The 16898-nt window shown below is 47.8% G+C and overlaps 1 long non-coding RNA gene across 2 annotated transcripts in view; it reads left to right on the top strand.

Annotated features, from left to right (window-relative positions):
- The first annotated feature begins 262 nt into the window (after positions 1 to 262).
- The window catches only part of LOC109283328 (uncharacterized), a 33896-nt gene continuing 17260 nt past the window's right edge, over positions 263 to 16898 (top strand). For both annotated transcript variants that reach the window (XR_009459931.1, XR_009459930.1), the window contains exon 1: positions 263 to 397. This is a non-coding gene — a long non-coding RNA (uncharacterized LOC109283328). The remainder of the gene's footprint in view (positions 398 to 16898) is intronic.

Below are 16898 nucleotides of genomic sequence, written 5' to 3'. Positions count from 1 at the left end.
CAAAATTGACTTAAGTCATTTGAGAAAAATGTAACAACAGTCACTCCTCTGAGCCAGTTTAGAAGCATTTTGAACAATTAGTCTTTGCTGTTTTGTTAGCAGCATCTCTCTGAATCCAGCTGTCACAGGGCACCTCGGTGCTCTGCTCCTAGAGAGGAGAAACTGCCAGGGAGAGAGCCCTGGCAGGACATTAACAAGCACAGCTGCAGTTTGCCGGGGCAACTAAGGAGAGTCAGCTGGCCTGTAGAAGGCAGGGCCTGGCCCTTATAAAGCCCAGGGCTGAGGCCAGGCTGGCAGTTCTCTGCCAGCAGCCAGAGGGTTAGGAGCTCCGGCAGTTAGGATGCGAGGTGAGGCAATAACATTGCCTGGCTGCAAGGCTGCTTGGAGTATCTTGGAGGTAAGGGAGATCGCTTCTCAGCCTCTTGAGGGCTCAGATCAAGTGGCGGTTGGGCGTAGGTCTGGCCACTGCTTGGTCGGGCCTTGAGAGGCCGGGAGCATGGAGGAGGAGGAGGAGAGGCTGGTGTGGAGACGTGGAGTGGTGATGGAAGAGAAGGAGAGTTTGGAGCGGAGATGCGGAACAACGAAGGAGGTGAGCGGAATGGTGGCAGTAGTGGATGTTGGCGGAAAGACCGGGACGAGGTTGGCGGAAGTGGTGAGCGGATGAAGGAAGACGGACAAGGAGAAGGGGATCGGAGAGCCGACTGGTAAGGAGGCCTTGGAGACGGGAGGTTGGAGCCTGGCGGGAAGGAAGAGGAAGCAGGAGGTTACCGGGAGGCAGCAGGACCAGGAGGTGGGGAAGGAGAGCGGCGGAGCAGCTGAGGAAGAGAAGAGGACTAATGGAGAGAAGGACGCAAAGCAAGTGTGGGAGGAGAAGAGGAGAGAAGGAAGATGAAGAGGAGTACGGAGAGACACCCTGGGGGGAAGAAGACCCAAGGAGGTGGGTCAAGCTCAGAGTGCGAGTAACTTTGTCGAAGGAAGGATTTAGGGGGGCGAGGACCCTGGCAAGACAAGAGTTTATGGAGAAAGTACTGTTTAAAGACTTAAAGATAAATCCGAAGGACTTGAGCACGGTTGTAGCATGAGAACTATAGGATGTGGGTGATTACGTTTTGGAGAAGGGAAGCTTATGAAAAGTTTTGGGGGGTACATGCAAAGTTAGTGGGGGAGGGTGTGTTAAAGGGGTTGGAGTTTGAAGAAGGGGAGAAAGTGTGGGAGCGGGTAATTGTTCTGAGGTTATTTAATGATGTGTTGCAAGCGGAGGATATAGTACATTTTTTGGAAGGGATGGTGAGAAGGGTGTTGTGGGTGGATAGGGTTTTGGATAAATATGTAATATGGACAGGGTCATGGAGAGCATGGGTGGTGTTGAAAGGGGAGGAGGATGGTGAGGGAATAAGGCACTTGCCTTCCTCTATTCAGATAGGGTCGCATAGAGGATATATTAGTTACTTTGGTCAACCAAAAGTATGTAGTAAATGTGGGAGGGGGGCGCATATTGCGGCCTTTTGCCAATTCACGGTGTGTTTTCGTTGTGGGGAGAAGGGACATAAGGCGGGGATGTGTCCAGAGAAAGTTATTTGCGGGTGGTGTGGAGAAGAGCATATGAGGAGAAATTGCCCCTTTTTGTACATAAGTAAAACAGAGTCAAGGGAAGAAAGAGAGGGGGAAGGGAGTAGAGAATGGGGAGGGGCTGGAAATATTATTGAGGAAAGTTTGGAAATGGATACCGGGGGGGTGGAAGTGCAGCAGACTGGGAAAAATGAGGTAGAGATGGGTTCAAGCGAGGAGTCGGAGGAGGAGGGCAATGAGATGGGGGAGGGTGGAGGAGAAAACTAGTCTGGGCCCATTCTCCCCCTTCCCTCCCTCCACCCCCACCACTTGGTGTTCGGCCCCTCCCCACCACGTCGGACCCGGACCTGCTCCTCCCCTCCCCAGCGGCAGGTCAAGCCTGGGCCTGCTCCTCCCTTCCTCCCCTGCTATGTCAGGGTCAGGGCCCAGGGCCACTCCCCCCTCCCCTCCACCACTGCTTGGGGTCTGGGCCCACTCCACCCGCCACTGCCCGCCACCGCCACCTCCAAGGAGCAGGGTGGGGTGAGGCCAGCGCCACTGGCCTTGCCCCCCAACTCCATCACCACCACCTCCAGGGAGCAGGGCCAAGGGGATGGGGCAAGGCCAGCAGTACTAGGCTCCCCTCCCCCTCTTTCCCTGCCATCATGGCAGTGTTCCACTACTGCCTCCTGTCCGGAACGCTCTTGGAGCACTCTGATTGGTTGTTTCAGACAACCAGTCAGAGTGCAAATAAAACATTACGGACAGACAGACCAAAGCTTTTATAATACTAGAATTATTTGTATGACAGTAGCTCCTAGAGCAGTGGTTCACAACATTTTTTGGACAAGGACCCATTTGTAAACATCTATGGCCAGTCCTGACCTGCTGCCCCCCACCCCCAGGCCCCCGCCCTCCAGTGTGTGGGGCAGGGTGTGGGTGTGTGGGGCAGGGAGAATACAGGGCACAGGAGGCCCCAAGCAGCTCTTTGCAAGCTAGAACTATGCCAGCCTGCAAGGGAAAAGCCATGGTTTCCCACTTTTTTCCTGCTTTAAAGGAAAATCCATTTTTAAAGTTTGATGATTCATTTTTAAAGTTTGTTCATGACCTTTTCATATATTTTTGAAACCCACTTTTGGGTTGTAAGAGGTTAAGAAACACTGCCCTAGAGGCCTAGTCACTAAATCACCTAATCAGCATCAGAGAATTGTGTGTGCATATATGTGGATATATAAAGTATATTGAGAGGAAAAAGAGAGAGAAAGAGATTGTGCTGATGTGTCTTTGTATCACTCCTAAAGCACATCTCCCTTGCCCTAAGCATATAGAGCTGATCAAAAAATGAGTAAATTGGGTTGCTGCTTGTTGGGTTTTTTTGCAGGGGGAGTTGTCAACATTTCAATGTTATTAACAATTCCAGTCCCTCTGAAAACTTTATTAATGAAAACATAAACTTTAGTCAAAGTTTCAAAACATTTGGCAGTCTGACCAGCTCTAACGGTACAATCCAAACCATAGCTAGCATAATGGCCACATACCTTGAGCACACAGTGTTTTATATTGTGATTTTGATTGACTATGAAGGAACCTGTTGCAGGTTATTTTCCCACCACTGATCAAGCAGTTCATTCCTCTTGATAACTGAAAAAGAGAACACAGAGGAATTACTCCCAAATAAGCAAGGACTCGGTTGCCTTGATGAAAAAATGTACTAGAAAAAGAGGCAGCCCTATCCAATCTCAAGTGTGTCTACAATAAGGTCACTGTGGGGAATAGCTAAGCTTGATAAAGCAATTTTATAGTTATAGGGCAAAATCCTTGTATTTTTTTATTTTTTTTTTTGTGAGTTATGGCCATATGCCTTGTGGCCCAGTGCTACAATGTAGGATCTGCGCAGCTACTTAGAGTAACAGACGTGAGTATGGGCATAGTGCCATGGGGTCTGAACCACTGCATTAAAAGTTAATATGGGATGACTAACCAATATACATATGTAGCCCGGGTGTACATGGGTTTGTACTTCCCTCTCCAATTGAGGAAATTATTTGGCAGGGCAGTGTGCTCTGGAGGGACACGACAACCCAGCGGCTGCCTCCATCCCCTATAGAGTCGGATCCAGTCAATCAATTACTTAACCATAAAGAGGTTTATTATTACAACACAACCATTAAAGGGTAAGGACATGGATTATATGTATGTACACACACACACACACACACACACACACACACACACACACACACACACACAGAGTTATCGTTTAAAATAAATATGAACAATAGAACAAAGCAGACCAAAGGACATTGATTGGGCAACCTTATAACTCTATTACTGTACCAACTATTACTTCAGTTTATTCACATAAACTGTAAGGCACAGTCCACAAATATAATCAACAGTCCTTAGACTACCTGGGTGCCCTCTAGGGCACGGGCCCCACTCCCAAGGTACCACTACAGGAAGGGAGATGTGGGGAAAGAAAAAAGAGGAGGAAGACTCCTAAGCTCCCTCACTATCACCCAGGAGTGGCCCACATGGTGCCCCTTCGCAATCTTTGGGGGGGTCCCTCCCCTGTGGGGGACCCTCTCTCCAGGGTAACTTACAACTCCACAGTCCCAAACGGTTGCCTCTTGTTCTCCAGGTCAAGCTCTGTTCCCCACCAGGTTTTCCTGCCGCCTGACTCTGCTGCTGCCATCCTGGCTTAGGGCCACATGCACCTCTGTGCGTAGTGGGCACTTCACCTTGTGTTAGGGGTTGGAGGCCTGGACAGCCTTGTGCAGCACCAGGGCTCAGTCTGTTCCCAGACCCTCTGGACAGCATCATCTGCACTGAGCTGCTGCCCCGCATCAGCAGCTGTAGACCTGAGCCACCTCAAGCAGCTCCCAGGGTCTCTCACACACCGTGAAGCGCCTCCTGCACCAAGCTCCCAGTCTCATTCTGGGGGTTGAGGACCTGAGCTGCCCCAGGGGCTCCAAAGATCCTGCTCCGTGCACCGGCCCGTGCACCGTGTCTCTGGCTGCCCACCAGAGGTTGCAGACCCGAGCCGCCTTCCGCAGTTCCCAGGGTCTGGACACCATGCGCCATGCTGCGCACGAGAGCCTAGCTGCTGGAGCTGTGCCACGCTCCCCACTGATAGAAGTCTTCAAGCTGCTTTGCCTGGCTGAGCAGCTCTCCTCAGCTCTTCTAAGCCTCACTCTCCTCTGTCCCCAAAGCATCTACCCTTGTGCTGGGCACGCAGCTCCTTTTATAAGCTCCAGGGCTCTGCCCCTGAAGTCTTCCAAACCTGACAGTTTGCAGTCTTCAATCAGGTCTGGAGGAGCTCTTTTTCCCCCTCCCCTCAGGAAAGGGGCATGATTGCGGCCTCCTGATTGGTGGATGGGCTCCACCAATCAAAACACCAGGATGTCAAGCCTGGGATTCAACTCAAGCTCTGAAAGGTATGCCTGTTACACATACTTATCATAAATAGGTTACATATCACTAAAGGCCTGCTGGAGCAAATGCTCTGAAGTTCTTCATACTTGATGTGTTTGCAGTTTCAGTGTGAAAACAAAGTTGCAGCACTTAGTCCATGATATTCAGGGATCCTAGTTTTCTCTGATTAAAAACCTCAAAAATCATCACTCCCCCCACAGCTCCCCCACCTCTTCTGATGCCTCTCACTTGCTACCCACAGTCCTCTGGGCCCTGATGGTGCCCCCCAGCCCTGCCAGAGAGGGGTCCCCAACTCCCAGGGCTATGGGGTCAGGGACCCAGGTCCACAGTTCGCTGCCCCTTCAGCAGTGCTGAAGCCCTGGCTGCCACCCATAGGAGGTGGCAGCTGCTGTAGTGGAGTATTGCTTAGAGCCCAGCTCCCCCTCTCCCACAGGCAGCACAACCAGACAGAGCCCATGGGGGAGGCAGGTGCAGGCTGCTTGCTGTGGGCTCAGGCTCCCTGCCCTGCTGCCTGTGCGGGCCGGGCCCCGATCCCGCTGCCAAGTGCGAGTCGGGAGGGGCGATCCGCGGCCCGTCTTTGAGCACACGGGCTGTGGTCAGCAGCCCGGGCACGCGGGGTCGGAGAAAACCAGTGGTGAGCTAGAATTAGTCACAAACACGTAGTGGTTGATTGAAAAGATCATTTACTTACACCCAAAGATGGTAGTGGTGTAGGCTGGACAGCTTTCCACATGCATCTCCGCTTAAATCCTCGTTGGAGGACTACGACAAATTCTTTCCCACGGAGTTGTTTAGGCTCCACGGGTTCGGTTCAGTTCCCTGGTCCCCTGGAGTTGTTAAGGCTCCGTGGGTTCGAAAATTGGGTTTACAGGAAAGGGATACGTCTTGGATTGCACTCAGCGACGGGGAGAGGCTAGAGGGGGTTCGTTCTTTTGTTCCCCCTCCGGAGTAGTTAAAGCTCCGTGGGTTCGATTGTTAAGCCTCTATTGCCTGCTTGAGAGAAGCGTTGGGTCCGTAAGGATCCACAGCGCTTAGAGATCTTCACACTGGATGAAGTCTCCTCCTCCTGATGTTCGTGGAGTCCTCCAACTTGGGCAGAAACCACTCAAGCCTTTTGTACGGCTAGCAAGCCAATAGCTAGCCGCCACGTGTGCCTATATTTAGAACCGGCCAATAATGTGGCGCGAATCTAAATACAAATGGCGGGAACTCCTTTGCACCGTACATCTCTGAGATGCAAAAGAAATACACCATGCAAAGAAGCTGCAAATTGGCGGGAAATCCCCCACTGCACCAGAGTTCTCTCCCGCAGCAGAGAACTTTACCGTGCAAAGAAAGCTACAATTTGGGCGGGAACAATAATTTAGCGGTGCCGAAGCACACACAAACAAAAACCACAACTTTGGGTTGTGACACTGCCCTCTTCCTGGGGCCTCTGAGGCCCAGCAGGCAAGTCCCAATGCAGCAGAGCGTGGTGGGGAAGCTTGGTGCTACTGCAGTGAGTCAAGAGCTACCATGGCGAGGCATCCCCTGCCCACTCAGCAGCAGTAGGAGTTGTGGCATGGACTTGTGCCTCCCACTGCTGCCGGATGGGCAGGGGGCACCTTGCCGTGATGGTACTTGGCTCACCACAGTGACACTGAGCTTCCCTGCCCAGCCCTGATCTGCCCTGCCATGTCGAGTCCTATCTGTTGGACTGCATAGGCCCTTGGCAGAGGGCATCAGGGTGGAGAGCCCTGAGCTTGCCCGCACCCTGCAAAGAAATCTGGGGGGCATGTGCCTATCATGCTTCCCCCTGGGACTGCAAGCAATGGTGGGGAACTGCCCTCCCTTCCCCCCCCCACAAACTGCCCTCACCTCTATGCCACTCCCTGCACAGGTCCTGCAGCCACGTTCTGGCCCCGGGCCCCAAGTATTGCCTTGGCTGGACAGCAACCCCAGTGCTGCCCAACTCCCTCCCTCTCTCGCTATGGGGTCCTCAATGCCCCCCACCCCCCTGACTTACCTGTGGGAGCTGCTCTCCAGGCTGCCTGGAACTCTTCCAGCCTACAAGAGGAAACCCATTTTTTCCTGTGTTTTTCTCCTTAAAATGAGAAAATCCACATTTTACCATGTTTTTCCATGGTCAACAGAAAACCTTGATCTATGATGTTATGTTACCATAAATTAAAATCTATCTGGGAAGTATGTAAGCAAACCTAGCATTACTTTATAGATAGGAAAACAGCCTGAGCAATTAAAGAGAAAACAATCTGTGATAGTTCAATAAAGCCTGCATTTACTCAGCACCTCTGACAATCCGGATTTATTTAGGTGCCAAAGAAACAACTCACTATATTTATAAAAAATGTAGCAATATTCTGTACTATGTTTTCTACATTCTATGAGAGAGAGAGAGGTGTGTGTATGCAGTCATTTAACAGTAAGATCACCATCTACTGGCATGTAAAAATATATGTTACTGGGTATAAAAATCTAAACTAGTGAATACAATAAAGATGTTGTGCACGAGAAACTACCTCCCTGCAACACATTTTAGGGCTCATTTCTGTCATAGGATATATGATTGAACAGTTTCTGTACCAATTACTAAAGTTGGTGCTGAACCTTGTGCTGAATCTGTAAGCAAAATCGGGAACCTGGTCTCATTCCCTTTGTTGAAAGGACTGGGGTCAGAATCAGCAATTTACATGAAAACAAGTCGGGGAGGGGATTTTGCTTGTATTTTCGTTCCTTAGTTTTAAGACTCAACTGTCAGCAAGAGAGACAGTCATATACACAGCTTATAACAGTGCTCTAATGAAGTTTTACATGGCCAAAAGGGTAATAGTTATTCAAAAGACCAGTAGGTCCACAGTATTTTGCAGTAGATCATCCTTGTTTTTACAATAATAATTTGGAGATAATGGATTTGAAATTGCAGCACTTAAATTTTTCTACACCAGTCTTGATGCAGTGAAGCTCTGGGAAGAGCCTGCACAATACAGGCCTGTTTTCTTTCTGCTCCCCAGTGCTTACTTGATCCCCAGTGCTTACTTGACCCTATCTATGACAAATGGAAGGAGAGCAGCTATGAAGGGATGGGGATGCCTGAATAAAGTGTTTCCCACTAGAAAACATGAAAAAAAATCTGTCCTGTCTGGAGAAAGGGAAGTCAGAGAAAGTGATGCTCTTCTATACCCCCTTCCCTGTGGCAGCATGTCAGAGAATAGTGGGCCATCAAGAATGTCCCCTGCACAGCAGTATTTTGGTTTAGAAAGAAATGAAGCATTCTCACATGGACTAAAGAGACATGGAGTCAACATGTGCTCCCATGACCAGTGCAGGGATTTTGTTATCATCTAGGAGAGCTTCTAGTGTTGAACTTCCGAGCAGATAGATGCATGGCCTGAACAGTAATGAATAATTCATTGCATAGGGAGAAACGACTATATCTAAAGAAGCAAAAGGTCTCCCTGCAATTCCTTATTGAATCCACTAGGTGGCACACTGTGACTAGTAGAGCAGGCAAGGAGCATATTGCTGGTAGATTCTAATTAGTTCTAGGTAGAACCAAATTCTGGCCTAGACACCTGCACAGAACCCCTGGTGAGATCCAGAGGAGCTGCACACACAGGCCTGAGGATAGAATTTGGAGCCTGCTGCCTTAATGCCTCCTTTACCATTGTTACTGATGACACTGCCAAGGAGTATTTTAGTCTTAGAGAAAAAGGAACAAGTGCATTGGTAGGAGTTTGATACCTTCTTGGCAGCCAAGTGGTCTTAATCCTGACTTTTTGTAGTGCCTGCTGCCAACAGTGGTTACTATCAGACTCACAAGCTAGGGCAAGGATTTAACAGTACAAATGTAGTTTTAAAGAATTACATCATTTGCGTACTACAAGTTCTGACAGATTCCATCGGCAGGGATTACGAGGTAGCTTGAGGAAGCATAGCCAGATGTACAATGGAATTTAAGTTCCAAAAGATGTGACTAGATGCTGTGTAGGATTTCCAAGTGTTTATGTGTAAGTTAGGCACCTAATTGCCATTTGCTTTCGCTGGTGTTGGAGCAGATCCCTAGAGCGGTTTGATTTGTGGACAGAAAGTAAAATTATGAGCAATCTAGAAAAAGCATGTTGAAAAATAGTGATGGGAATGATACAAGTCATTGATATTAAGTGGAAAGTATGGAGTCTCTTTAGGGGACAGGTGGTCAGCTGGTGTAAATCTATATTTGGAATAATCTACTTTACTGAAGCAAATAATCAGCTTTGATAAACCTACCCCCCAGAATTCAGTCCTATATAGTACTCACATTCAGGGTTACACCTTTGGGAACAGTAGGCATTTGTACATATACATTTGTCTGATGCAACACACCAGAGATCTGGTGTGTTGGAGCACACTCAATTCATCAAGTCTGCTTTGCACATGAGCTGATGCTTCCAGTGATACGTCGCATGCATTTGTATAAATGGTGAAATGTGCATTAGCGCTGAGAATTTGGTGGTGGTGCACTTCTGAATTAAAACACCTTCGATGTCTTTTAGTTCAAAAGCGCACCACTGACATTTTCTTGGTGCTGGTGCACATTTAGCGATTTAAACAAATGAACATGCCGCAACATCAGGCTCTTTTAAAAGCACCTGGTGCTGCAGTACAAGCATGTGTACAAATACCTAGTAGTACTATATGGTATGCAGATGCTCCCTCAGCCTGACAAAGAGTTTTTAAACCCGAAAACTTGCTAAGAATTTTTTTCCCAACTATTTAAGTTGGTCTAATAAAAAATATCAGATTCACCCAAAGAACTTTGTCTGCCTATGTCCTTGGACCAACATAGCTACAACCTACACCCTATTAGTACTATATTACATTAATACAATAGGAAACATAAGGTAGATAGTGAGCAACTTAGATCTGATGTTCTTGCAATGCATCCAGACAATCAGTGTGTCCTCCAGAGTGATGCTGAATATTTATAATAGGTAATTACTGACACCCTGCAATTCTTGGTCATTAATGTGTTTAAGGGAAGTTGTGGTCATTGTGGTCATCCCTGTTTTAAAAGATGGGGATCTGACGCACAGAAAGATTAAGGCTATGATCTATGGAGGGATGTCAGTGTCTAACTCCCAGTGAAATCAATAACCCTAAATACCTTTTGTGGATATGGTCCTAGTTGACTTGTTGTAGATAATGCAGAGAGTTTGTGGGGAAGCAGGAAAGTGGCCTCTGGCATTCCAACTCCCAAGCCAGCATTTTAAGCTCTAGCTTTACATTCCCTAGCATAACAGCAACTCTTCTAGCTAACATGAAACCTTTATTCTAAATCTTCCATTTTATTCAAACCTTTTGTTTGTAACTAGTCAAAAACCCCTTGTGGACTGATAGTAAATAGTAATTGCCCTAATAACTTTAGGTGTAGTCAACATACCACAATTAATATATTTGGTGTATCTCTCTGCCCAGAATGACTATGTAAAATATAATTTCAAGAATAATATCTGGCTGAGAGAGAACCGGATTGGGCCCGTATCTTACAGCTCTGCATTAGAATGTAACCTAGCCCTGAACTAGTGATAGACTGATGCTTTGAATATCTGGCTCAAACATACTAAGTGTTTGAGTCACAAATAAATGATGCAGCTTGAACAAGAGAGGTAATACTGCAACAACAGCAACAGCTCTTTTTAATATACAGTAAAAGCTTTGTTATCCATCATCCCACAGGAATGGAGGATGCCAGAAAACAAAATATGCCAGTTAATTGAGCAGCCTGGGCCGCCGCTTCTCCCGCCGTATCTGGGTCATCCCACCACCCCTCCCGCAGCATTGCTGCCCCTCCCGCCGCATTGCTGCCCCTCCCATGGGCCCTGCAGGCCCCACAGGACAGGGAGGCAGGCCCCGCACAGACCTGTACAGCCTGTTATGCCTCCAGGCCGTTGGGGCTTGGCAGTGCAGGCTGCTTTGCCCCGGGCCGTGGGGGCTCGGAGAAACCAGAAGTGCCACAGTGGGCACTTCCGATTTCACTTTATCTTACAAGCCGGCATGCCGGTTAATTGAGCATGCCGGCTTGTAAGAAGCCAGTTACCAGAACTTTTACTGTATTTACAATCTCCAAATACGCCCAGAGAGGCAAGATTGGAACTAGAGTAGAGAATTACTCCAGAGTGCATAATCAGAGAAAATCAGATTCTCAAAATTCTCATTTCATAATCAATGCATATAAATCCTAGGTGTATAAAGCTGTTAGCAAAGCAAGTGATACTGAAGTAGATACATACAGACTTTCAATGTTATAGTGACCCATAGAGCATTATGAGAAAAATACCACTACCAGGTTCTTCTTTACATTGGTGATGATAAACTTTGAAAATGGGTTACAAACCCACATAGCAGTTGGTCAGCTCTTATAAATCCTATTCATCAGTGGGTGTGTTTACACATGTAATTAATGCACCTGAATTTCCTGTGCTGAAAATTCAAGTGCATTGAATTGTGCCTCCACACACATCTGAGCGTGTGCCCATCAGGAGCAAATTTGCTCCCAATGGAAGCAGTTCAATCTAGGGCTGCTCCTGCCCTGCTGTTCCCCCCTGCAGCAGCCAGGGGGAACTCTAGGTTCCCATGGGTGCCAGCCTCAGGCAGGCAGAGGACATGGGGGCTGGTCCTGATTTCCAAGGGTTGGGGAAGAGCTGTCCCAGTTGCCAGGTAGCTGCCTCCCAGCCACCTGGAAATTGGGATGGATCCTGAACTCCACATGGCTGGGAGCCAGCTGCCCAGCAGCTGGGACAGCTCGCCCAGCCACGTGAAGATTGGGGCAGGTCCCAATCTCCACGTGGCTAGCAGCACAGGTGACTGGAAGAGGGGGCTATGGGGGGGCATATGCCCCCCACCCCCGAGATTGACCCCCGACTTGGCACCGCTCAGGACGGGGCAGTTTTTTTGCTGCATAGGCCAGCAATGTGTTGGCGGGGGGGGGGGGTACTAAGCTACAGCACAGAAGTATAGGAGTGGATATGGGGCTTTTGACCCATCCCAGGACCCACCCACAAATTGTGCCCCTCCAGACTCAGGAGGCACCAGTCACCCCTGGCTGGCAGACACCATCCCACTGAGCTGAGACAGCTCTCCCCACTCCCTGTGGCTCCCTGCTGCCTAGGCTAACTGGGAGTAATTTGCTTCCAAATGTGCACTTCAGCACATTAGCTTAATGTGCCAATTTCTAGTACCTGTATCAACAGGTACTAGAAAATGATGAATTAAACTAATTTACTGCACAGTAATTGCTGTGCACATGTGGACAGAGATGTTTTACTATGCACTAGATTAGTCTGATGTGCAGTAAAGCATCTCATGTAGATGTACCCACTGAGTCTGTATCTCCCCAGAAGGAGCAATGTTAAACTCCCCAAAGACCTAAATAGTGCCAGAATTTTTTCCTTTATATCTTTCATTGAGAAGAAGACAAATCAAAGCTGAGATATTTGAGGGCAGATCACTTTCACTTACAATGGAGTTATAGAATAATAAGCAGCTATTAGAAGATATACAGTATCAAACAGTGTATTTCTGAGTTTAAAACTAGATGGGATGGTCTAGATATCTGAGTGTTAGGCATAAATGTTCTTGACTCCATGAAGCTCAGGTTCAGCTACTAGCACTGTCAACACAGCCTTTTGCTGTTTTTTGAGTGAGGTAAATGGAATTCCATGTACTTTGCTGTCTGAGGATCTTTTGATGGAACTTCATTAATGTTTATGAACATGTCCCTGTCTACTGGGATAGTGTGCATAATAAAATTGCTAATGAATTGGCCTTTGTTCCTAATGCTTCAGTCTTTAAAAATGGAATAAAGTGAATTCATGTTCACTTCTGTTTTGCTTTGAGATGCACATGTTTTTATTCATCCATGCTAAATAGAAGTGAAAATATTTTCAGTTCTAGAAGCCCACAAGCACCCATTTAAAAGTTCTGACAAGCAGAAAGGTCACCGTGATACAGGAAAAAAAAGGGTACTGGTTCCCTGTAATTCTCCAGGGATAAACATTCTCAAAATTCAACTGGAGAAAAGATAGGCAAGACACTATGGGCTGTATTAACTACACATATAATGGAGCCAGGGTGTGGGTGTGAATGTTTATACCCCACTTTGACAATATGTAATGTGCAATGAATACTGTGCGAGTCAAGGAAGAATGCCTTAAAAATGAACATTAAGGCCAGATACAGACATTATACTTTTACTGATATAAGTGATTGAAAACCAGTCTATATCCATAACAGAACAGAAGTTCAGCACACAAAACTGATCTATACCCAAAACAGAAGTTCAGCATGCATAGACTGTTTTAAAAATGACAAAACCCATAATAAGATTTGCCCCGCCCTCCCACCAAAGGGCAAATGTGTGTTCTGTTGGCTACCAATCTAAACTACACCAATTACAGAAACCACGTAACTTAGATTGATTCCATATCAGGCTTTATGAATGTCTGTACCTAGCCTAAAACAACACCACCGTCCCAGATAAGGATATGCTAGTTCCAGGTAACAGTCCCCATAAGCTACAGGAGCAGGTTTCATATTCATACTGCATGTTCCTACAGAGTCAGCACACGCCTGCAGGTTACACTGCACCTTTAGTGCCATTGGTCGTGTCTACGTGTCCAATTAATGACTGAATAGACCCCAGTGCAATTTGAGCCAGAATAAACTAATTCCAACATCACCATCTACACATGCATTTAATCACAGTAACTCACTCTGCCGTCTGATATTTCAGGGTCTGACAGGACTATCTGATGCTGCTACAAATTAGCCTACACTGGCCCAATTGTCATGCACATGTAGATGGTGACACTTTACTGGGTATATCTACATGTATAATTAACATGCCTGAATTTTCTGCACATGTCTGAATCATAGAAAGTTAGGGTTGAAAGGGACCTCAGAAGGTTATCTAGTCCAATCCCCTGCACAAAGCAAGACCATCCCCAACTAGATCATCCCAGCCAAAGCTTTGTCTAGTCAGGTTTTGAAAACCTCCAAGAACCTGTTCCAGTGTTTTACTACCCTCCTAGTGAGAGAATTTTTCCTAATATCTAACCTAAACTTCCCTTGCTGCAACTTGAAACCATTGCTCCTTGTTCTTGTACACCTACATCAAGAGCAAATAGTCCAGCTGGCTGCCTCTGTTTGTGCAGCGGATGATCCAGACAGTGGTTGGGGCTGGGGAGGCCCTGGTTGGTTCCCCGCCTGCGTAGGGAGAGCGTCCTCCATGCCCAATGGCACCACTAGGAGACCCTCAACCCCCTGAGAGACCCTCTCCCTCCCTGACACAGGAATGCTACAATGACAGCTAGCTGGGGGCTTCTGGAGCCCTGGCTAGTTTACAAAGCAAGCGACATTGCCTGCTAGCTGCCTGGTCTCTGTCAGTGCATGGAGGCACTGACCCCTTATGCACAGGAGCTGCCCATATGTTAGGTTTCAGCACATAGTAACTTTAATTGTTTTGTTTATAGCTCAAAAAGTTACAGTGATTGAGGTGCACTTTATAACTTCTGTAAGCACCCTAGGAGAACAGGCCATGCTCCATTATGTTATATTTAACTGTGTTTGGCATCAGAGATAGGGAATTGATTGGTGCAGTATCACTCTGTACCACTCTCTATTCTGAGCTTTGCCTACGTGTCACGACCTAGGCCTCTGTGACCTGTTTACATACATGCATTTTGGAAAAGACATGTGCCATCTGAGGTTAGAGATCAAAATCAGCAGTGAATCACAGCCTTTTGTATCCATAACAACTTAGCTGAAATCAGTGGAGTTACTCTGAGTTTACATGTGCAACTGAGAGCAGAATTTACACCTGTTTGTCTTTGTCTGGAACTCAGAAATGATCAAAATATTATCTTTGAAAAATTTGTAGCAATGTGTACCAAGTCAGGATATGAATAAAGAGTGAGGTACAAATACAGACTTCTCTATCCATGAAGTCCCATAGTAGATGTAGCAAGAACACCCATGTTTACGAAACAGAAGGATTTGTTATAATGTAGAAATTATTAGAAGAGGATAACCATATACAGTGTCTTGATTCTCCAGAAACTCAGATGTCTTCATGTACATTCTGTTATAATGAAGTCAACGTGTCTTATCTGAATTCTGTTTGCACTGCAGTTTGATGGTTGCATGCATACATGGAAGGGTTTTTTAATTCCAGTGTTGTACTTAGATTATTTTAGCTATCGTGTGTGTGTGTGTGAATTTAAAGAACAATGTCTTACAAACTGCACTGGCTGCTATTGTAAGTTCTTAATCCTCCTTCTGAGGCAGTTCTTTTCAGTAAAGTGGTCCTTCCCATGAAAAACAGAAACATGAGATCTGAAATTCTCATCATTTGCATCTCTCTATAGATGATCCAAACATTGCACTAGTTTCTTATCTACTGAATAGATAATACACCCAAAGGCTAAGTACACTGTCCCAGGGGTGCCGGGGTTACAGAACCCCAGGCCAAAATAGAAGTAGAAGAGAGACCCAACTTACCATCTGCAGGGGCCGGAAGGAGTGGGGAAGCGTGCACAGAGAAACCGCCCATGCGGTTCATCAGCTGCGCTTATATCCAGCTGGGGCCAGGTGACGTCAGCTGGAGACACCACCCAGCGGAACCAAAAGGCTGCTCCGAGGGTGCAGGGAGGAGGTCGGTGAGCAGAGGCTCCGTGGTGATACCCGTGGCCCGAAATGCACAGCCGTGGCGTCAGGTGGCCCGGGACGACGGGGGCAGAGCCGGCAGAGGCACCGACAGAGAAGCTGGCAGTGGAGCTGGCAAAGAAGCTGGCAGCGGAGCCCGCAGAGCCATCAACTGGGAAGCCGGCAGCGGAGCCGGCAGGGAAGCCAGCAGAGGAGCCGGCAGTGAAGCCGACAAAGTGAACAGCGGTGAGTGGGGAGAGCAGAGGAGGAGATGAGTGCTGGGGAAGCCGGAGCAACTACAGGGAAGCCTGGAGAAGAGGTAATGAAAGTGGGGTCGACGGGAGCCCCAACTGGGATAGCCGTGGGGGGAGAGACGGAAGTACCCAAACAGGGACGGTTAACGGAGTAAGGGAGCTGGCAGATGGGCCCACAGCATCCTCAAAAAGAGCCAGCTGGGGCCCATAGGACCTTGGTCGACTGGGACACCATCCCCTGAGAAGGTTCGAGCCTAGGAGAGTGATAGGAGCCCCAAGTGGGGCAAGCAACTGGGTCTGGGGCACTGAGGCACTGGGAAAATGCAGGGCCCATAGACTGAGGACACTATATTCCTTTGGGCCAGAAGACCCATGACCAAAGGTGGCGAGTGGCCGGGGTGTAGGGGAGGTCGGAGCCCCGTGAGTGCCCGCCACGAGGCGTGATGACCCTGGAGGCTGCCTCGAAGGGGAACCCCTTCACTGAGGTTCCATTCAAAGTCATGGCAGACAAGTTAAGGGGATCCCCTGATGCCAGACAGGGTAGCCTTTGGGGTCCACTTGCAGGCCCGGGACAGACAAGATCGATAGTCCGGGCAAAGGCAGCAAGAGAACACCTGATAGAGCAGAGGCAGGCACATACAAATAGTCAAAAAGCCCAGGCTGAATTGATTCAATCTTTGCAGGTTAGTCTTAGTGCATAGATTGAATTGATAAGCAAGTGAGTGGACATTCAGTTTTGATTCTGGAAATAGTCACATGCCTCCAGTGGCCCAGGCCAGAAGCCGGGGAGGGGAAAGGGGGTGCAGTAGAGCATGCCTCTCTGCTTGGCTGGAGCAGATCACTTGGGTCAAGGCTAGCCCGCTCACCCTGCAGAGGGAGTTTGTGGGGAGGTGCAAAGCATCCTAGGATGCTGGGGGATTATGAGTTAATTTTAATCTGGTGGGGATCTGGGACAGAAATTCAATAAACCAATTTAACTTA

The sequence above is a fragment of the Alligator mississippiensis genome, chromosome 2 (genome assembly GCF_030867095.1).
Source record: "Alligator mississippiensis isolate rAllMis1 chromosome 2, rAllMis1, whole genome shotgun sequence".
NCBI classification, from domain to species: Eukaryota; Metazoa; Chordata; order Crocodylia; family Alligatoridae; genus Alligator; species Alligator mississippiensis.
Note: the sequence above shows the minus strand (reverse complement) of the source record. Positions and strands in the feature narration are given on the sequence as shown.